The sequence below is a fragment of the Engraulis encrasicolus genome, chromosome 18 (genome assembly GCF_034702125.1).
Source record: "Engraulis encrasicolus isolate BLACKSEA-1 chromosome 18, IST_EnEncr_1.0, whole genome shotgun sequence".
NCBI lineage: Eukaryota > Metazoa > Chordata > Actinopteri > Clupeiformes > Engraulidae > Engraulis > Engraulis encrasicolus.
In genome coordinates, this window is record NC_085874.1 from 1,594,535 (window position 1) to 1,617,500 (window position 22,966).

General features: G+C 44.5%; 1 protein-coding gene and 1 long non-coding RNA gene across 4 annotated transcripts in view; both read right to left on the bottom strand.

The window, feature by feature from the left end:
* The window catches only part of tab2 (TGF-beta activated kinase 1 (MAP3K7) binding protein 2), an 85,335-nt gene that overhangs the window by 43,820 nt on the left and 18,549 nt on the right, over positions 1–22,966 (bottom strand). The gene's annotated exons all lie outside the window — the stretch shown is intronic.
* Positions 3,033–6,599, bottom strand: LOC134468851 (uncharacterized). The gene is made up of 4 exons (XR_010038906.1): positions 5,899–6,599; positions 5,028–5,110; positions 4,359–4,457; positions 3,033–3,210 (listed from the first exon to the last, which is right to left on the bottom strand). It is a non-coding gene; the product is annotated as an uncharacterized LOC134468851 (long non-coding RNA).

The window sequence follows — 22,966 nt, forward strand, 5'->3', positions numbered from 1 at the left end:
GGGCCACTGTGAGAGAAGATGTACAACTGGTTCGCACAGCACAAGAAAGAATCACAACATTATTTCATCAGCAGTAGAGATGCACCGGATCCTGATTTTTAGGATCCTGCCGGATACTGGATCCACTGCTTAAGATCCTGCCGGATCCGGAACCGGATACCGGATCCTACGAAAGGGTTGAAACACATAGCCTACTCACACACGTGGGTCCTTTTTATCACGTTGGCTCAAACTATTTTGACTTAAAAGCCTCGGCTACCGGATCCTGGATCCTGGAACCGGATCCGGATAGTCTGAAAAACCCCTATTATCCTGCCGGATCCGGAACCGGATCTTGGATACTGTACATCTCTAATCAGCAGTGCAGTCCTTTGTGTCACAGCAGCACTGGTATGGATGTGCCTTCACCGGTGAATGGCCACAACAGTGAGAGTGCATGGCTGGCCATGTTGGGAACTCTGTGGCATAGTTTGCTGTAAATCAAGTCCTGACAAAGCTGTCCATAACGGCTTCACCACATAGGCTCCAGGCAGAAGGAACGGAACTACACAGACATGTGTGTGTGTGTGTGTGTGAGAGAGAGAGAGATTGGTGACTGTGCTACTGGGTGTGACTGTCTCCAGGCAGAGTGGAAGGGAATCACTGCAGCAATGGCAGCACTGTGGTGACTACTGGCAGCTCATGGAGTGAAACCCTCCACTAGACTAGAGCAGTGTTTCCCAACCTTTTTTGTCTTGTGTACCCCTAAGCCTTTTCGTTGTGCCATGAGTACCCATTAAGTCAAGTTCTGTATCGCTTTCTCCATCCCAATGTAACTAAGCTCCATATATTTGTTAAAATTTCATTTTTCCAAGTACCCCCTGCAGTGTGCTCGCGTACCCCTAGTGGTACACGTACCCCTGGTTGGGAAACACTGGACTAGAGTACGCCAAGCAACAGCAAGCAAGGTTTATTACTCAGTTACACTCACTCTTCCTCACTCTGTACAGCACATCTCTCAGTGTGTGTGTGTGTGTGTGTGTGTGTGTGTGTGTGTGTGTGTGTGTGTGTGTGTGTGTGTGTGTGTGTGTGTGCATGCGTACAGTGTGTACGCGTACGCGCGTGTGTGTGCGTGCGTGCGTGCGTGAGTGTATGTACGCGCCCGTGTATGGAGCTATTTTAAGTTCTTAAGTCTTACAGCTCCACAAAACGCATTTCAAATGTGTAAGCTGCACCTTGTACTTGCAGGGTTATTTTCACATCTGTACATTTGTTTTGTAACTGTGTGGGGTTTTTTTGCACATGTGTGTGGGGGAAAACGTATGTGTAAAATATTAAAATGTATGTGTAGAAATGTTTTGAAGTTGTGGCAAGAGAAGTGCGTACGGCTTGTGCCATGCTTTACCAACTTCTTCCTGTTCGGAGCTGCGAGCACACGGCTGTGAAACTTTTTTCACAGATGTACGAATTTTGAGCCGGTTTTCACGTGGGGGTGGGGTCACAGGGTGAGAGCCAATCAAAACATCGCTTATTGCCAAGCCATCGATTTCAATGGGGTGCGTTTACATCCCAGTGCAGTAGGTGGCGATAATGAATATTCACCTCTAAACATCACTTGCAACGCGCCAAATGAATACAGACTACCGGCACGTTAAGTTTATATAGGCAGCGAAATATTTTACATCTGTAAGTTAATACAGTAGACTATTTTACATCTATAATATATCTATAGCCTACTATTTCCACGATCTGCTTACCTTGATCCCCACAGATACCACGCAAAATACCATGCACTCATTGACTGAATATTGTGACACTATCTATGACAGACGCAAGTGACCAACAAATTGCATTACATTAACTAGCTTTTCGTTTTTACCTGGTAACAATTATATAATAATTATATTCTCTGTAACATAACAACGTTAAAATGCAACTAAGTAGAAGCGTGCAGTATTGGCAGGCAGTAGCCTATTTAAACAGTCTCAGCCATGCAACTGAGAAGAGGATGAATATGCTACAAAGATTATAAAAGAACCCCCCCATGTATAAGAGCCAAATAAAAGGGACACCAGTGTTTTATTTCACCTTTATTTTGGAATTCCCAGATGCCATTTTAAATAATCTGAAATAACTTAGGCCTACAGTATAAAGTAATGTGCCATTTATATAACAAAAACACTGCATACCCCTAGACACGATGCATACTTGAATAAAAATAACATTTTGTTAAACAGGTGCATGAGTAAGGGACAGCTCTTCCACATACCCATGTCATTGTAATGGGGACAAACGTTTGTTTACATTTCAAAAAAACATCTTCATTTATTCCCAATAACATTCAAAAGGTTATGCAACATCAGCAGACAACTAGCAAACAGACAGTGATACCTTTTGGGATAGTATTTGGATTAGACCTATGTTAAGAAGGTTTTTAATGCAATCAAAGTCTGCCCCTATTAGAATAGCTCAAATCTCAGAAAGAGCTGAGTCAAAAAAATGCCAGCATCACCGGGTACTGACAAGTCAAGGGTAGCATGAGGTATACAACAGCATATTGAAATTGGCAGAAGCTATCTTTTAAGAGGCAAATGGTTGAGTAATCCAGTGCCACTTTGATGTTATGGGCATTCTAATTTGCCAGAAATCACCAGACATAACCCTCCATTCATTTTCATTTTTTTCTTTTTTCTGGTGAGTTAGAATGTCCGTACCACCAAAGCACCAAAACGTGGTATGGAAATCTATAGGACATAATGAAGAGGGAAGTGTGGGTGACCAGATAAAAAAAAAAAAAAAAAAAAAAAACAGCTGGCACCAAAGCATATCTGGACTTCTATATCCCTCATGCAATGCCACTGCCCATTGACTTCAATGGTGCGACACCTTCCATTCTGACACACACAGAGACACACTGCCATACAAAGCAAGAAAGAGTGTGGGGAGATATAATCACAAATAGTAGCTACATTTCTGTCCTGATGCATCTGCCAGATGGCAATCTAGCAAAGAACTTGTGCCGAGGGTGCAGTAACACATGGAGAACCATGATGTGATGTAGTATGTGATGGTTTATTAGCAGTTTTGTGGTTGTAGTGTCTTCTAGAGGGTTCACAAGAAGTGCAGATTTTGCAGAGGTGTTGGTGGCCCATGACTGGTCCTGGATGGTGCACCACCTTCACCGACTCTCCTCCCCTGATGCTGATGAGTTGGACATGCTGGAAAGGTCATCTAAAGTTTGGCAAAGAGAGAAGATTAGAGGAGTGTGTGTGTGTGTGTGTGTGTGTTATTAACCCATTTTAGCCTGATGCTGCATACACGATGCATTGTCCAAGGCGCCTGAAGTGACATGGGTGCATTCCAATATGCAGACTGTCCATTCTCATGCAAGATGATGGTCTTGGCTTTTAAATGCAACTAATTTCACATTTTTATGTGCCTCAGAGGCTGAGCAAGTTAGGTTTTTACCGCCCCCAAAGGTTGCTGGTTCATCTCCCAGCCCGCCAGGTTGGTGGGGGGAGTAATTAACCAGTGCTCTCTCCTCCATCCTCCATGACTGAGGTACCCCACGCATGGTACCTTCCCGCCACACTGCAACATACTGCTCCCTTGGGATGCCAATGTAGGCTGCACCCTTGCACAGGTGAGGCATAAAATGCAATTTTGTTGTGTGCAGTGTATACTTCTATGGGCAGTCATGGGTGAGCGGTTAGGGCGTCAGACTTGCATCCCAGAGGTTGCCGGTTCGACTCCCGACCCGCCAGGTTGGTGGGGGGAGTACTCAACCAGTGCTCTTCCCCATCCTCCTCCATGACTGAGGTACCCTGAGCATGGTACCGTCCCACCGCACTGCTCCCCATGGGGCGCCACTGAGGGCTGCCCCCTTGCACGGGTGAGGCATAAATGCAATTTCGCAGTGTGCAGTGTTCACTTGTGTGCGGTGGAGTGCTGTGTCACAATGACAATGGGAGTTGGAGTTTCCCAATGGGCTTTCACTTTTTTCACTACTTGTGTGCTGTGTCACAATGGCAAAGGTGGGCTTTCACTTATATACACCTAGAGATTTTTTCCCCTGAGTCCAATGTTTTTAAACAGTTGAAACATGAACATTTCCAGTCAATATTTACAATGGAATAGTAGACCTCTGTGTCATATTCCCAAGGAATGGTAGCATCGCATCTGCTGTGCTGTGCTGAGTCAAAGTAATTCATAAGCCTACTGGTTGTGTTTTCCCTGCCCATTCACAACTTTGATGGCCTGCAATTTATTCAGATGTGTTCTACAACTTTTTGATGAAACTTCCATTTTACATTTGATACCACAAACTAGGCTTACTTGTTGTGCTGTGTGGATTTTTGTTGAGCAGGGATCTCACTTACCAATTAGCATGTTTTCCTCTTGTTACCAGCATCAGTCTGAACCTGACTGGACACCTGTGCACTTCACCATATGTGAACTCTGAGGGCAAGTGTAGAAGCCTGGCAAATAAAGACAGGAATAAGTCGGTCTCAGTATCACTGTGCAACTACATTCACAATGTAATATGTTGGTTTAGTTGAATTCTGTCCATCACAATTTAATATTATGGTTTACATTTAGGCATACAACTTTCACAATGCCATATTAGTTACATTTAGCTAGCTAGTGTCCTATTTGGTAAGGACATGTACAAGTGATGTAGGCTGTACAGCAGGGGTGGGCAACTTTCATTATAAGGTGGGCCAACATTTTTAATTACCACAATCAGTGGGCCACATCACCACGCACTTGAGAGAATTTACAAAAGGATACTTCACTTTTTCTTTATTTTTACATGAATGCTTACACTATTGATTTATTAAAACTGTTCTTTTTCTTTTTTTAAAAGTGAGAAGTTGGGCTGCATGTGGTGCCCGAGCCTCCAGTTGCCCATCCCTGCTGTACAGTTTCCTAACAGAAAGGCTCTCATAGTATTTCAAATAATGGTCTATATAAAAACTGGTTATAATAGGTACAGTGCAGCATAAACAGGGTTGAGGGGGTGGTTTCTTTTATTTCGTTGTACCTACCGAGTAGTTTAGCCAATGTCTGTGTGACACGTTCATGCTGCCACCTCCACAGCATCCTCTTCACAACCGCAGGGGCAAAACACCTGAAAACATAATAATGTAATCCTTTTTCAGTCCAAGATATAGACTAGAAAATGAGTGACAGCATCACAATCAGGTATGCAAGTGTAGTGGACCCCCCATTTTCGGCTTTTTGTTATTCCCTTATTCTCACTCCCTGTCTTTTTGTTGTCCTGTCAGAAGTTGTCTTTTAGTTTAATCATGCTGTTGCACGTTTTCGCCAATAGATGGCATTATAGGACCAGCAATGAGTGCAGAGACCCTCTCTGGTGCAGTAGCCAGTGACTTCGGTCACATAAAGAACGAAACGTGGAAGTGACAGGCTTTGTTATGATACAGAAGTAGGCCAGTGACAATGGCCTCAAAATTTGGAGACACCCCAACCGGAGGTAGAACAAAACCCAAGAGAAGTCACATTTTGGGTGCTTTTTTTGTTTGGAGGTGCATATGAAAATGTGTAAAATGTTTAGGCTTAGCATTAAAATCACTTTGGCCAAGAATCATTTTCATGTATGGGACACCCTAGAGATGAGGAAAAACATTATTGGGTTTTGTTCTACCTCCGGTTGGGGTATCTCGAAAACGAAGGCCTTTTTGGGCCCATTGTCACTAGCCTAAAGGCAGCGGTGTCAGCTGTACAGTTATGCTGAGGAAAATGTAAATAAACAACGAACTCAGCAAAACTCTACACACTTGAGGACCTTATTCATTAAGTGTGCAACATAAGCATTCACGCAATAATGCCACCAGGTCACATTTAAGATTTAATTAGGAGTATGTTGTTATGGATCTTATGAAGTGATAGACTTACCATTTCTTGTTATGGCATATCTGGCCTATTCCCAAGAGAAGGCTGATGTCCCTGTCTGTTGATCTGATTTTGACGTCGGCAAGATGCTTCGTGCTGTCTGGGTTTCAAACCTAGTGGTGAAATGACAAGGGATTTTATGTAAACAAAATGCTTATTTCAGTAAGTGTACATACAGTAAACAGATCTAAGAAGTTCCCAGAGCACCCTACGATAGCTGGCATGGTTGGCACAAAGACCCAAAGAGCAAAATTGTCCCAAGATTGTCTTCCAAACAATTCCACTCCAAACATTTTCCTTCTGAAATAAACAATGTCCATATCCAAACCTCAGTAGGCAGCTATCTCGTCAGGTCGGCCTTACCATAGACACATCTGTGGCCCGTAAATTTACAATCTCAAACGTCATCACCATATAAGCCATGGCACAACACAAGCGTTTATTTTTATAATAAACAAGATATCTCGGCACGTTTGCGCTAGTTATCTGAACACTGATTGTTAACGAATGCCCGAAATAGTGTAGAGCTAGCTGCCATTTATGTTATGCTAGCTAGGGTCAAGTCATCTCATCCAAACTAGCCACAGTAAGGGGGAAATTCTTGGGTTGCAGCTGACGTCATAGTGCTGCCCCCTGGTGGTGATCTACCGCTGCTGGTGGACAACCTGGGCTTGGAGCCATTGAAACCCATTCAAAACTTCATTTTTTCGATCTGACACAGAATATTTTTAATTATACCTAAAGACACACATGGGACTTGTTTAAAAGCTGAGAACCTCAGCTTTCCATAACTGAAAGCGGTATTTTCCTAGCATCTACCAATCCGAAGGTAGCCCACTTTAAGTGCGGAATTACTTTTCTAAAGATAGCGTTTTGTTTCCTTGGAAACGGACGCGGTTTATGTGTTACGCATACGCTATTTGACTCGGTTTTGCACTATTAATGATGGATTTCTAATCTTGACATGTTAATGGACAATCTGTGCGAATTTCATAATGTGTTTTTATGTGATATGGGAGTAAATGTGTTTACATCCCGTCTGGGATTTGTTAAACTAGCTGGCCCGCTAGTTAGCTAGCAAGTGCTAGGTCTCTACACTACATCATGTCAAAAGTGGAAAGATTTGCCGACACTCAAGGCTGTGGATATAATGAACTGGTTCTGTGAATGTTCTCAGAATGTTTTGCTCTGACAAATTGCTGATATTATAGCATTACATCCAAATCCTGGTGTTTCTTTGTTTATGCTTGGGCCATTGAGACAGATCGATTCTAATATCTATTACTTACTTGCTAGCTAACTAGCGAACTAGCTAACAAATCCCAGACGGGCGTACTGTTAACACATTTTACTCCCATGTTACATAAAAACGCATTTTGAAACTCGCACAGATTGTCCATTAGAATGTCAAGATTAGAAATTCATCCATAATAATGCAAAACCGAGTCAAATAGCGTATGCGTAACACATAAACCGCGTCCGTTTCCAAGGAAACAAAATGCTATCTTTAGAAAAGTAATTCCGCACTTAAAGTAGGCTACCTTCGGATTGGTAGATGCTAGGAAAATACAGTTTTCAGGTATGGAAAGCTGAGGTTCTCAGCTTTTAAACAAGACCCATTGTGTGTCTTAAGGTCTAATTAAAAATATTCTGTCGAACATCGAACAAAATGTACTTTTGAATGGGTTTCAATGGCTCCAAGCCAGGGTTGTCCACCATTTCAAATTCGCGCGCTCCAGTGAAGGGGCATTCTGACGTAACTGCAACCCAAGAATTACGCTTCAAATGAACGGGAATGACTCAAAACTTTAGAAATATATTGTTAGAATGTACCGTATACAAGGTTAGTCTATGAGGTTAAATAGTTTTCTTACATATATATTTTTATATCCCAGTTACGTACCATATCTTCTGCATGAATCGAGGCCTCCTGTTTCATTGGCACGAATGAATGAAAAATCCTGTCAGGGAGCGGAGCAGTTAACCGCAGGCAGAAGCGACAGATAAGGCGCCGACAGTTTCCATCGAAGTCCTCGCGAAACACTGATTGGTTGGCAGTAAGAGATGTTTTGATTGGCTCTCGCCATATGACCCCACCCCCACGTGAAAACCGGCTCAAAATTCGTACATCTGTGGAAAAAGTTTCACAGCCGTGTGCTCGCAGCTCCGAACAGGAAGAAGTTGGTAAAGCATGGCACAAGCCGTACGCATTTCTCTTGCCACAACTTCAAAACATTTCTACACATACATTTTAATATTTTACACATACGTTTTCCCCCACACACATGTGCAAAAAAAACCCACACAGTTACAAAACAAATGTACAGATGTGAAAATAACCCTGCAAGTACAAGGTGCAGCTTACACATTTGAAATGCGTTTTGTGGAGCTGTAAGACTTATGAACTTAAAATAGCTCCATACCTGTGTACGCATGTGTGCACACAAGCAGACATGTGGACTCGAGTCCAGTGACTTGGACTCGAGTCTGACTCGAGTCAGCGGTGTGAAGACTTGCGACTTGAAATTTCAAGAACAGAAAGGACTTGCGACTCGACTCGACTTGCACGCCTTTGACTCGGGACTCGACTTGGACTTGACAGTTGTAACTTTCAATGACTTGGCGTGACTTGTCATGTTGGGTCTAAAAAAAAAGTCCACGTCCAACCCTTGTTTTCAGAATGCAACAGCCCGCCCACATTCTTTGTTTGAATCACGTCATTGTCCTAAGCGGTGCTATGCCATTGGCAGCCAGATGCGGCCGGACGCGGCTGGCCTGGACGAGGCGACCAGCGGCAACAGTGAAATACCATTTGCGAGTCTCCAGAGCAAACATAGCCTACATTTTAAACCATCGCGGAAGTTAATTTATCTCCCACTCAGCCCCAACTCATTTTGCATTCTTAATAGGGTAGGCTATGGAAGTTTGCACTGTGATCAACAAATATTTTCTATCAATGTTGAAGGAAGTGTGTGTGGTGGGGCGCTGTGATGTGCAACACGCGTCTGTAGGCTACACACGTGAAGCTCTCGCTCTCTCGCCCCTCGCTTACGACATAAATTCAGTGAGAACCAAGCTGTTAGAAATATTTTAGCTAAATGGTGATGGACATTGATTGTTGAACATTAGGCTATTTAAGCAGTTGAAATAAAAAAGCACACACTGCTGACATGGACTTAAACTGCCACAGGACTTAATCTATTGTTGTTTTATAAAAGAGGACGCCTATCCGTTTTGCTTTCCCTGTCCTTTATGAATGCGCTTGCCTTCAGCCCCCGAAGGCTGTTACAGTATGTTCCGCTCCCACACACTATGCTTGCGAGTCAGTCACTTCAAAGTGAGTGCAGCCTTGCGAATAATTTCCACCATCGCGGAAAAAAACACGTTATGATGGATATGTGGCGAGGTAAACGTTACGAATATGGCCTGCTTTTAAGGTTCCCCCAACCCAGGATGTGTCCGTAGGCTATGGCTTGATATCCCAGGGCTATTTCACGACCACAACTCCACGCGCTGAAAATGCATGTTATGCTCGCGCTTCTCAGTCTAGAAAGATAACCTCTCGGTAACATTCTTTGCATTGACCAGCCACCATCGGTTGAGTGTTGGAATCAATACAAAAAGACACGTTTATAGGCTACATGTCTTAGTCTTCCAGCATGCAATCGAAAATAGGCGAGCAGAGAACACTTGGTCTTGCATCCATCAAAAGAGCTCCACCAGTTGCCTACTTTAGATGCTGGGTGAATGGTTCCAAAGGGAAATAATTTAGCCTATACCTATTCATGACAGTCTTGCAAAGAGACAAGTCAAACGACCAAAATTGTCAAATAATTGGTCAAGGCGCGAGATGAGGAATACTTGCTATTGGAAAAACTTTGAAGAAACTAAGCGCAAGCAACATTGCTTCCCGCGAAGCTTGCGCTTGAGGGCTATAAACAAGTTATGCGCCCCGAACCTCACTGCTTGTTGTTCGATGACTTAATCGAAACATTTCTAAGGACAACAGGGCTATCTTTGATTCCTGGAATACCGCCTCAGCCAGCTGAAAACAGAGTAGCAGTGTCCCATGTGTCAAATGGTAAGATAATGCCATACCTGTTCCTTGGAAGTTTTAAAACTCAGCCTTGACACACTATCATGTCAGACACATCAGTTGAAACGCAATCTTTAATGCAGCCTATCGTTAAGTTTAAATGTAATGCGAGGTAGAGGTTGCAAGCTACTGCTGAGCAGCGCAAGACATGGGTATGGGTCGGCTCCTGTGGATAAAAAGCATATTCCCTCTCGCGTGCTGCTCCCAGCCCAATCCTTGCGCGCGCGAACCTTATCTGTCGACACCGCTTTATCTTATGTTTCTCACAGTTCGAACTACATGCTTTGTTTGGTATGTTGGGGGAGTTTGGAGTCGCAATTACCGCTGCTTGGAAATGACACGTTAGAGCTACACGACGCCAGCACTGGATAACTGGGATGTAACCCTGTTTTCCAAATTAACAAAAAATAGGAAACATAGAAGCAGAACTTTGTTTGGCTACAATCTATGACCTGGACGGTGAACTTCCTTTTGAAGAGGCATGAACAGCATACAAGTGCCTTTGTGGGGGAGGAGAGGGCTATTGGGGAGAACAGGGAGACGAGAGCATGGCGCGAGGCGCATATTCGTTCGGGAAAATGAGAGCGAAATGTTGGATAGGGCATTACACACCTTCCTTCTTCCTACACTGTAGCGAAGAACAAGGTTGCCTCGTTGCCATAACTGACATTCTGCAGCGCTAACGCCATGTTTAATTGACAGCGTGCTGGCGAATAGTCTAGTAGCCTAATGTAATTAACAAGACGTGGATGACTGTGCAAACGAAGTTCTAGTTAACTTGGACTGTGACGCAGTAAAAATGGTTGGTGATGGGCCATTGCGGGGAGAATGTGAGGGGGAAAGCGACAATGCCGATATCAGCTTCAACAATAGTAGAGTAGAGTAGAGTAGTAGAGTAACTTTATTGATCCCCAGAGGGAAATTCAGGAAATTCATCATTACTTTACCAGGAATTTAATCCAACTAACTAGGCCTACTTTGTCCCCATCTCTTAGCCCATATGGACAAGTGTCTACTAGGCTAAATACTGTTGGCACGTAGCCTACAGCCTAGTGCTGCACCATGCATGTGCTCATTGGTGGGTTCACAGTTATGACACTGTCAATGCTCAGCTTTTGGTTCACAGATAATGGGATGAAGTGAACATCATGGACCAGCTGAGACAGGGCTGCCTGCTGAGCTGTGCTGTTAACTCATCATCCTGTCTCACATGTGTAGCCCCACCCCCCATACGCGCGCACACACACACACACACACACACACACACACACACACACACACACACACACACACACACACACACACTGGGCTCAATTAAAAAAAAGAAATTGATTACCCCTGCTGTATGTCATATCTTGATGAGAATGGTGAGCTTAATATGGTACCTTACGGAAAATGGCGTCTTTTAAAGCCAAACCAAAATGTTTACATTAGTCGAGTGTTACACTACAGTAAAGAGAGGGGGGAGGGTGGGTAGCACCTGTAAGACATGAATAGGCTACTACTTTCACCCTTGGCCTTTGTGGGTAAACTCAAACAAAGTACGCTGAAAGTGTGTTTTCCGCGTTTTCAGGTCGGAAGTGTAATATGCCCCCCTAATGTCTTGACAAAACCTTCCAGCCAAAGCTGTCAGCGGCCCTGCCTGTGCTCCTAGTGAAAAAGTTAACCATAGTCCTGTCCTTAGCGTTATGATGCTAGAGTCTGTATAACTTACAACCTTGACTAGATATGACCGGCCCACCACCAAGACCAGGGTGGAGTAGTGGGATAGGTTTATGCCATCAGATGATGGAACGGACACACACACATACACACACATTCTTGCAAACAGGACTATTTTCCCACTGGACAGTAAATATTTGGCATACGGTTGCTCCTTTGTTTAAGTACAAATTCACATGAAATGTATTTTTATGTGAAAAAAAATGAAATTAAATGTCATTTTACATACACAGCACAAGCAGTAGTTTGGTTTAGACTGATTTCTCAGCAACTGTTTTAGTAATTGTCATCTTTTTACTCAGGTCTCATTATACTAATGAATTTATGATCGAAATTGTGATTGCAAATAGAAAATCCCTTTGTGACTTGTTAAGGACTTGAAAAAAAATGAGACTTGGACTTGGACTTGACTTGGCTGGGGTACGACTTGGACTTGGACTTGACTTGGTCAGATGTGTCTTGACTTGTGACTTGACTCGGACTTGAGTGGAAAGACTCGAGACTTACTTGTGACTTGCACATTAGTGACTTGGTCACACCTCTGCACACAAGCGTGTGTGTGTGTGTGCGTGTGTGTATGCGCGCGCGTGTGTGTGTGTGTGTGTGTGTGTGTGTGTGTGTGTGTGTGTGTGTGTGTGTGTGTGTGTGTGTGCATGCGTACAGTGTGTACGCGTACGCGCGTGTGGTGCGTGCGTGTATGTACGCGCCCGTGTACGCATGTGTGCACACAAGCGTGTGTGTGTGTGCGTGTGTGTATGCGCGCGCGCGCGTGCGTGCGTGCGTGCGTGTGCCCTCCCGTGCATGTGTGCTAAATGCGGAATGGGTAAAGGCCAGGTTCCTCGACAGTGCTGGACTCTTCACCTGGCAGGTTAGGTGACAGTGACGATCACATTGCAGGACTGACAGTGCCAAATCAAGAACAGGGACACAAGACACAGGACAAGGAGAAGGATTGCTAAATGTACACCAACAACAGCAGAATTGCTCAGGAACCTCCAGCATAATGTAAAAAAAGCCCTTCATGACGGCTGATTGGCCAAATGGCACTTCCAGATGAACTCTCGATACAGGACAGAAGGGAAAGCACCAATTCTTTTAAGTTCCTTCAAGATAAGTCATCAGTGTGTACATCTGATTTTTTACATCTAACAACGTGTATGTATGCATCTACAACAGCACCTACGTGTATATTTCCACACTGAATTGCGAGAGGTGCCTTTAAAAAGGGCAAATGTCCTTGGTGCCCATGCTCACTTACGAAGCGGCTTCACACTAACGGCAGAGATACACCAGCGGCGATCTGAGCGAGTCGAGCGACGGAAGTAATTGACTTTGTATTGAGTCGAGAGACAAAATCGATTCTGGAGACTAGAGCGATTTGCGCGACGAGCGCGACAATTTGAAGTTGAAATCTTTTCAACTTTCTATGACGCGGTTCAGCGACAAGCCGCGACAGCCAATGACTGTATAGAGGTCAGTGACCACAGCCAATGGGAATGCTTGAATGCTTTGCCTTCTGCCTGTACGGACATACTCTTGTCTCCTCAATCGCTCGTATCGCTTGCTGCTACACTCTGTCGCTTGAATCGCGTCGCCGCTGGTGTATCTCTGCGGTAATCCTGCACTGCACTAACAATACAATACAATGTATTGCAATACAATGCAACAATACAATACAATGTATGTAAATAACAGTACAATACAATGCACTGACTGCACTGCACTAACATTACACTGAGGGGCCCACTCAAGCTGGGGTGCATCCACTTAAAGAAGGTAAACAAGCCCACTGCGCGACAGGATGCATCTGGTCCACATTAGTGATAACACAGAGAAAATAAGAGAGAGCGAGGGAGAGGGAGAGGGAGGGAGAGAGAGAGAGAGAGAGAGAGAGAGAGAGAGAGAGAGAGAGAGAGAGCGAGAGAGAGAGCGAGAAAAATGAAATGAACATTTAACACCAGCAGTGGTATTTCCAAAGGTTGGTGCCAACACAGTCGTAAACATATAGACAGCTTGGGGGGGCTACAGAGCACACAACCACCAAAACGTGACCAATCATGTGGATTACTTGAAAATTAAACGACACACCCCCCTCCCCCCTACCGGCAGCCTATCAAAGTCAACGTGAGGTCTTGCATGGCACAAGTGGGAGGTGTAACAGTGATTTACACTCAAGGTTTGGTCATTTTCACTTCACTTGCAGTAATTATAAAAGGACAGTGTGGAACTGGACTCGTCTGGAGGCAGTCTAGTGTCTTCCTCTCCTCTCCTCTCTTCTAGGACCTCTTACTTTGTTCCGACAGGGAGGGATATTTAGCATCACAAAAAGCGTCTTGCCCTCAAACCTCCCCAAAGCAAAATAGTTGGGACCATGTGAAACATATATACAAAAATCATACTCTTTCCTCTGTAGACTTCTGATTTACATTTGTTCGTCTTCTATAAAAAAAATGTATGAGTAAGCCCCTCAGACTGCTTCGTTTATTTCCAGGCTTTGCATAAAAAACAGACTCGTATAGCAATAAATGCCTCCGGTAAAGCCTATCAAACATCTATTTCAGGATCTCAAAAGCAGCCCTTTCTCCTAAAAATATGCTCTTTCAGAAAGCCAACGTTAAGATGTAATAACTCTGGTTTCTTCGTGCATGTCAGGCCCTAAGAGTGTGGTGGGGAGGGAGTCAGGGGATGGGGACAGGGATGGAATGAGATGCTGCTGGGCATGCCATGCAGGCAGCAGAGTGGGAGCAGGCCTGCTGACTGACTAGAGGGACATGAGGGACACATTTGGGGACTAAGAAAAAAAAAAGCCCTCATTGTAAAAGATGCTGACTCCAGAGATGCTGCGATCCCATCTCCACAGGTCATTAAGGTCCACCAGCTGGAGGGGGACAAAAGGCAATTTGCCACCACAGGAACTCACAATCAGGCGGACATCTTTTTGTCATTTCATACAACACAAACTTTGTGTTAAATCTCAAGCTTTTTCCAGTTGGTGGCTGAAAGTCCAATCAATCAATAACAATCAATGAATCAATAAATGCGTTAATAGCCACCCTTTTCTGTGCACTGTGGAATCAGAAATGGGTTTCCTGAACATTCTAAAAGCAGCAGTGCCCAAATTCCTCTCAGTGAAGAGACAAAAAAGAATTGGAGAGGACATGTTGCGGGTTAATGTTTAACTTTTACTTTGCAATATAATACATTTGAAATATGCCAACAGTCTTGCTAGGGGGCACCTTCTACCAACTGTACCGCCTACCCAGGTGCCAACAATTGCTGACATTTTCTGTGGCAAAGTGACATGCGGTGGTGGGCTACTCAAAGGTCTGTGTTTTTAAACTGCGCTGAAGTGGTACAGATTTGATTTATGAAGCCGATCAAGAAATCACATGCAGTTTAACAGCTTTATCAAGCAAACTGTAGTCTTCACCTTGAAGTGGCAAGACGTTCTGAGGTTCAGAAGTGCATGTTGATATGGAACTTTGAAATGTACTTAATGGTGGCAGGCAATGGATGAGTGTAACGTCAGTCCATTAGTTAAACAGTATTGGAAATGTGGAACTAAAAACAAGATAATTAGTGAACTGTTTCTATAAACACGTGCTTCCTAAGACACATTCTGGGTTCCTCTGATAGAATAGTGTTCACTCATTCATAGATAGGCTACCCTACAAACATACTCTTGTTCCCTTCAATTCACAGCAATATGTTGGTAGAGAGCCATGGAAGTAAGAGTAGAGTAGAGTGACTAGAGTAACTTTATTGATCCTAGGGGGAAAATTAAGGAGTAAGGCTAATCTCCATTGACCTCTGTGTTCCATTTTTACACAAAGATGCCAGCTCATGTAGCCTTTGACCAAATAATCGTCTATTAAGAGTAAGACACCTCAAACCCGGTCTACACAATACAAAAAGGAGTGTGCTCAAATTCTGTCTCATAACGGGGTGTTGTCCCTCCGTCATTTTCTCTTTCTGTGGCGTTTGGTGACTGCTACCAACATCTACCGCACTAAGGGGACCACTTATTCTCAACCTAAAATCTCCAAAGGTCTCCTAACCGAATCCAATAAGAATCCCTGTGCTCTTGAAGTCACACAATGTCAAATTGTTATGAAACGGTACTGAAGTAGTGTATAGTCCCAACTGTGCAACGTCAAATGCCACACTTGTAGAGTAGAAAGTAAGGATTATTTATAGGTGCACTGTGCAATATTTCTAGCATTTCCTTTCTAGAATTCATGCTGCCTATTCACAAATGCTACCTTTTTCATGAATATTTACCACCACCATCAAATTCTAGGTATTCATATGTGGGAATTATTTTTTGCTGCAAAACGCTGCACTTTGGTCATACTAGCAAATACTAGTTTATTATTTCAGAAACATTCGTGAAAATATTACATTTGGCAATAAGCAGCTCTGTTTCAAAAAGAAGCATAGATGCAATACTTACTCTGGCCAACATCCTACACAGTGCACCTTTAACACAGCCTAAATTGGACACTTTTACACATTATAGGGACGTCGTAATGCAACGCCTTAAGGGGTTTCTATATGGCAAAGGGTGCACTGTATGGGTTAATAGTTTGTGGCAAGGTCTGAAGAAGAGGGGGGTTTGTTTGTGAATCAACGGGAAAACTGAGGGAAAAAGCAGTAAAAACCTGTAATCAGATCCACCAGTCCAGCAGCACACAGCTACACGTATGGTGGCTTGTGTGGTTACCTCTGCAGGTCTGCTTGCTCAGTGTGAGGGCATTTTGTTTTAAAGACCAGGTAGTTGTGCGGGTCCTGAATCTTCCAGCTCTACGTGGAGCTGTGGTTAACGCAGCTCGGGTTTCGTAACCTCTCACCCACCGTGCGCCAAAAACTACTTGCAGCCAGCCCTCCTCCACCCTCCAATCCTTACCCACACACCCCATCACCCATCACCTCCCGCTTACCACCCCAACCCCATCTCAAGCACCCCTCCAACCCCCACCCCCACTTCTTAAGAAGCTTGACACTCTTCAGGTGCCCCCGCAGCTCTTTCCTCTACGGGCATTATATGTCAAGACCACAGGCCGGCCTTTAAATAGAAACATTAACAAGAGGAAGAAGGAGGAAAAGGAGGGGAGAAAGAAATGTAACGGCATCCAAAACCACTAATCATTAAGTTTGGCCTATGCCAAGACATTTTTGTTTGAATAAGGAAACAAAAAATGGTGAACACACAGAGATGACAGGGAAAGGGGACGGGAGGGAGAGAAATCACTTGCTTTTTGACTCAATGAATCAACAGACTTGTAGCGAACATCAGGTCTGACAGCCCACGCTGAGCCTGATGCATTGGGTGTGGGCCATGAATAAACCTATTAAGGGGCTTAGACTGAACACTTTAGCTCACTGGAACATTGTCACGTTCAGGAATAATGAGCCTGTTAAGAGGTCACGGGAAATGATTCCATTAATCTTGATACCGTTTGAAAGGGGATCAGAGCTCTGACTCTGCAGATTTTGCATTTACATGGCAATTACTTCAAAGTTCTGCACTTTCATTTTGATTACTTGATGGACCATTCATCTCTGATGGGCCCAAATTGTGAATGAATACCATTCATAAAATAAACTGAGTGACCTCTGCCTTATTTGAACCTCAGAGGCAGAACACCCAATACTACAGGACAGATTAACATAGGGAAGTGATAAGGCAGCTCCTAACGTAAAACTGTTTTTTCAGAACAGTAATTCTCTACAAACGTCCACGTTGGCTATATCTTTCTGTGTTACTACTAGTAGACAATGTAACTGGAGTTACACCATTCTTCGTGTTCTCAATACAGCAATACTACTGAACATGTTTGGAAAAGGAAACGCGTCAGTCTACATAGCATCTGTACAAGAACATGTTCTATCCCCCATGTTATTTTGGTTGCCTTCTTTAATGTCTTTTTCCAACTTCCATTGGTGAAACTCCACTTTTACCTACGTCAGCAGAACATTCCAGAGAAAGACCGGGTGAAGGGAGCCGTAAAACCAAGAAAAGCAGTGGAGGAGGTCCAAAAGCAGCACATCTCCGGTGTGAATCGCATGTTATACAGCATGTTCTTCACCAACAAGGAGCCAAACCTGCCATCCATTTACACTGTACTGCATTTCCCTGACGGCTTCCCAAACAGTCAACTACAAACAGCACTTTCAGTTCACTTCCTTAGCGCCTAGTCACTAAATCTAAATGGGGCCATTCCGTTTCCAGTCTGAGTCCCAGAGGGAGAACACTAGACTAGGAGTCACTCCCCCTATTGTCATGGCAAGCCAGGCAGACATCATTTGGAGGTTGTCCTGTGCAACATAAATGGCTTAATAATTGAAAGACCACAGAGGTATAACATAAGACTAGAGGTGGAAATCTTCTAGAGGTGGAAGTAATCTAAGTATTAGCCTAGCTGGGGCTGTGGCAGCTTGAGCTTCCATACAGAGAGACTTGGGGCAGTCACAGTGGGAAGAAAAACGTCTAGAGCCAAGGACCCCACTGACCAGGCAAGGTGCTCAGTTCAGACCAGTCAACACCATTGTCAAGTCTAACAGCGCACATGGGATTCCACGCTTGAAATGGAAGGACTGGGATGGACACAGGATTCCACTCGTTGTCTTTTTATTGACTTTCAGTGGTGTTTTGTCGTAGACACAAAAGGTGAAAAACCTTTCAACAAATAAACACAAAATAAAAATAATTAAACAAAGTGCATTGGTCTCAGTCAATTATTAAACACAACATGAATGCACATTTTACCCAACGTCAATGGCAAATAGGCAACAAAAGGTAAGTATTTTTGAACCATTTTGAGCTACAAATTTAACCATTCTACAAGGTAAGTACATGTAAACCATCAAGGGGTAAGTATGTTAACCGTTTTAATCATTTCACAACGAGGAAGTAAAATTAGGCATTTCTGACAAACTGGTAATCAACCAGGTTGAGATGTTACTGAAAAAGCATCCAACCGGAGGAAGTTGCATAAACTAACAGAAATACTGAGTTATCAGTTTACTTTCAGCCATGAGCCATGTTTTCCTGCACATCAATAACGAAGGAAAAATGAGAATACGACTAACGTGATTAGGCGTGACACATGCCCGCGACATGAACCAAACAATTTACCCACAGACGGCAGTGATTACTCTTTACATCAAACACAGTTCACTGTGTAGATACATTTACAGATAAAACAGTGTCCATAGCTCACCGGTAGCCTCTGTAGTCCTTATTCCCCATGTGGTGTGAAGATTTTCATTAAATGTATTTTGCGCACACTTTCACTGCGGTCAGTCTTTGCTGCAACCACTCCTGCTGCTATTTTGCCACTGATTAGAACGCCAACTCCGCGTGTCTTTTGTTCAGACAGACAGCTAATTACGGGCAATCAGTGCAGTAATGGAATTCACCTGTTCAGCTAGGAAGTGCACCACGCATCTCAGCGCAGCAACGAATGGAGCAGGCACCTGTCAATCAAGCAAGCCCGACCCCAGGCACCGCTTGACGCGACAACCATCCTCAGGCCCTGTGCCTGGCAATGGGGCTCGCACACACACACGCACACACACCAATGTGTATTATTTTGTTGGCTGGGTCACTGTAGAGATTGACATCCCCTTATTGGAGGTTTTACTGCACAATCACACCAAACGGCAGGCTATGTTCCATGTAAGAGAGCTAAGATTTAGAAAACATTTTGAGAATACACATTTCAAAGTCCAAACTCCTTTCATCACAATATGATAGCAGTGGCTTGAATGGTAGTTTTGATCTGTCCATCAGAACCCAGTCAAACTCGCTCAACTTCTGAGGCCCTGAGAACTGTTCAGAAGGGGTGGAGACTTGGGCAACCCATATCTGTGCAAGAGGACAAATCAGTTTCCATCAGGGTATAAAGGGGATTTAAGCAACATAGTGGCAACATAGCTCTGTAGGAAACATTGCCTACTCCACCTTTAAACACGGGTCATTTCACATGCTACTAAACAGGCACAGCAAGTATGATTGAAATCTGTGTGGGTTGGGTCCCAAAGTGTCTGATTTCACGTGAAAATGACCCACATGTAAACATTTGATTTGGCTTATCAGTTTCAGAAACGAGTCCACATTCCAAAGGGGAGGAGTGCCAAGTGTCTGCATACCTGACTGTTTGATGCACATGGTCTGCATGACTGTACACTGCATCAGCGTCTGCAAGGGACTGTCAGCTTCCTGTAGTCTTAACCTCTAGGCATTGCACAGTTTCAACAGTACTACACTTCACACAGCTCTCAAAAAGTGCAGAGAGGAACTCTTAAGAGGCAACCTGCTAGTTTGTCCTACCTGCAACTTCAAATCCATCCTTCAATTTTCCAGCTTGGGATCGATACAGTAAACTTGTCTATCTATAACTGCATGACAACAGATAGCAGATAGGATATCACAGATGGGCCAAACACCACAACAAACAAATAAGAGCCACGCTTGCCCCTAGTGCATTTCTATTATGGAACAGGGACTATAAATTGCAGGGGACCTGTCAGAGGCTCAAACGGTCTAATGATGGCACACTGCAACACACACACACACACACACCTCTATCTCCTGGATCTGGCCTTGGGAACACTCAACATGTCAAAAAAGCTTGCACATACCAGGCATAGCTTCCGTGTCAATCCCCCACCACTGCCACACCTTCCAGAGGAAGTCCCACACCTCTTGGAATGTCAAAACAAAAACAGACATGCAACGAGAGCGACACAGCGAGGGGGGGGGGGTAAAGAGAATGGCACAGAGAGACAGAGTGTGAAAAAGGGAGAGCAAGGGAGAGAACGAGAGCGAGAGAACGAGAGAGAGAGAGAGAGGGAGAGATCACACCCCGCACCCTCGTTTCCTCTTTCCATTCTGCGCAGCACAGAAAGAGGTCAAAGTGGAAAAAAAACTTTGGATACTTAGAGAAACAAACTTTTCCCCTCAAACACAAGAGTGCAGAATAGAGGGCGTGGAGCAGGCTGCTGCAGGTTGTGTGCAACGGCGCACTTCACTTCTGCACCCTGCAAGTCTGTTCTTGAATGCATGTGGCAGGCACAAAGCGTACGTGCACGAAAGCCTTTCAGCAATTGTGCATACATTCATGTTTATACATTCATGTTTATTTATATGCATGCGTCTGCAAGTGTGCACGCGCATGTGTGTGTGTGTGTGTGTCTGTGTGTGTGTGTAATATGGAGGTGTGTGGGTCCATGCAACATTTTATCCCTATGTGCAATTACAGTATTTGGAAATGCTGATTTAAAAACCTAGAGCATTATCAGCCTTGTCAGGAGTGGAGGAGAGGTAGATCCTAGGCAGTGGAGAAGGCAAAAGCACATACGCACACCACCCAGTGCTGTTCGAGGACCGGAGGCCACCCGGTGCTGTGCGGCGACTACGCCACCCGGTGCTCTGCGGACACTACGCCACCCGGTGCTGTGCGAGGACTGGAGGCTCACGTTTATGGGGTGTCATCAGGCTGTTTAGGGTGGCATAGCATGTCGGCTAGCGTCAGCATCCAAAAGCCTACTCGCTTTACTCTGCCATGCAACTTCCCTTCACACCACTACTTTACCTACTACTGTGCTGCTTACACATCACCCGCGCATGCGCGCACATGCACACAAACACCATGTCAGTTACACACTCGCATGATCTTGATTTCACTCCATTTCTTCCACCCCCACTAAAAAATGCCAACAACACATAGCACATGTAGCAATGTGCTCCATTTCTCATAACTTTTCACAAGAATTTTCACACACACACACACAATCACACTTCATACCAGGTCTCTCATGACTTTTCAATCACTGAAACTTTGCCTCAACACACACATACGCACACGCACACATCATTCCTCCAACCATCCTCTTCATCCCATCCCATTACACCCCTCCCCTCCTCTCCTCTCATTCCTCGATTCCTGTGGTTCTGTGCCGTTTGTGTGACCACAGGAGAGCTGCCTGCCTGCCTGCCTGCGAGAGCAGAGCGGCAGTAGTGTACAGTGCTGTAACAGCAGCCCCCTCTCTGCTATACAGTACGTCTGTGCTGCTTTGCTCACTCACTAGCCGGCCATGCTGCAGAGGGAAAAGCCTCCAGCGGAAATGCTTTCAGCAGCTGCTAGGAGGATTATCCCCCCCCCTCCACACACACACACACACACACACACACACACACACACACACACACCCACCCCAGCCCTCCACACACACACGCACTTCCATCTGAACCCCCACGATCACACGCATAATCACACAACCAATAGCAAAATGATGTGAATACATTAAAAAATGTCAACAATCCACGCCGCCCCCATATACAAACACATAAATACACAGACAAAACGCACAATTTTCCAAGCCTCCCAAATATGCAGACGGAACAGACAGACACTTTCCTTGATCACCCCCCCTTCTGCCATCCCCAAAATTCCCTCACTGCAAACTCACTCACTCCACATTCCATCCACACAGGTTACACAGCACTGATGGGGATGCATTACATGGCATTAGTCATCAAGCTGCCATGGACTGGCCAGGACGCGCCCTCCTAGTGACGCAACACGGTCGCCGTTGCTATTAGTCAGGTCAAGAGCAATGCAAGAACTTACTGAGCTCCACCCACTTTGTCGGGAACCAATCAACTTTGAGCAGCTCCAACGGCCCTGGGAAGAGGCGTGTTCAAAGCTGTGATGTGGTTTAAGAAGAGACATTCTATTGGGACTAAGAAAAATGTTGGTTTAAACTTCGGCACAGCCTTATCTGGCCTCTACCAGTAGTAAACCAACGGAGGTGGTTCAACCATGCCGTTGAAGAAACGGCAATTGTTATGCTCTAGGTCAGACCAAGTATCAAAGAGTTTGAAAGTCGATGATAATCAGGCTAGTCATGGACACACTTCAGCATCTACAATAGCTGTATGGGAAACAGTGAGTGCGTTTATATGCAGTTCAGTATCCCGAATATGAGGCATATCCCGGTTATGATCATATTCGGGATAAGGTGTTTATATGAGCACAGAACGTTATATCCCAGTCTACATTCTTGGCCGTTGTAGAATTCTCTTCAAATGTGTGTAGCCTGGATACCAGCAACAGCGTTCTATGGGAAGCCCCTGTATTCGGGATAAAGTGTGTACATGCGTCAGTATCCCGGCTTCTTTCGGAATACTCCACCTACCATATCCCGATTTCTCAGTATCCCGAATAAGGGCTTATTCGGGATACT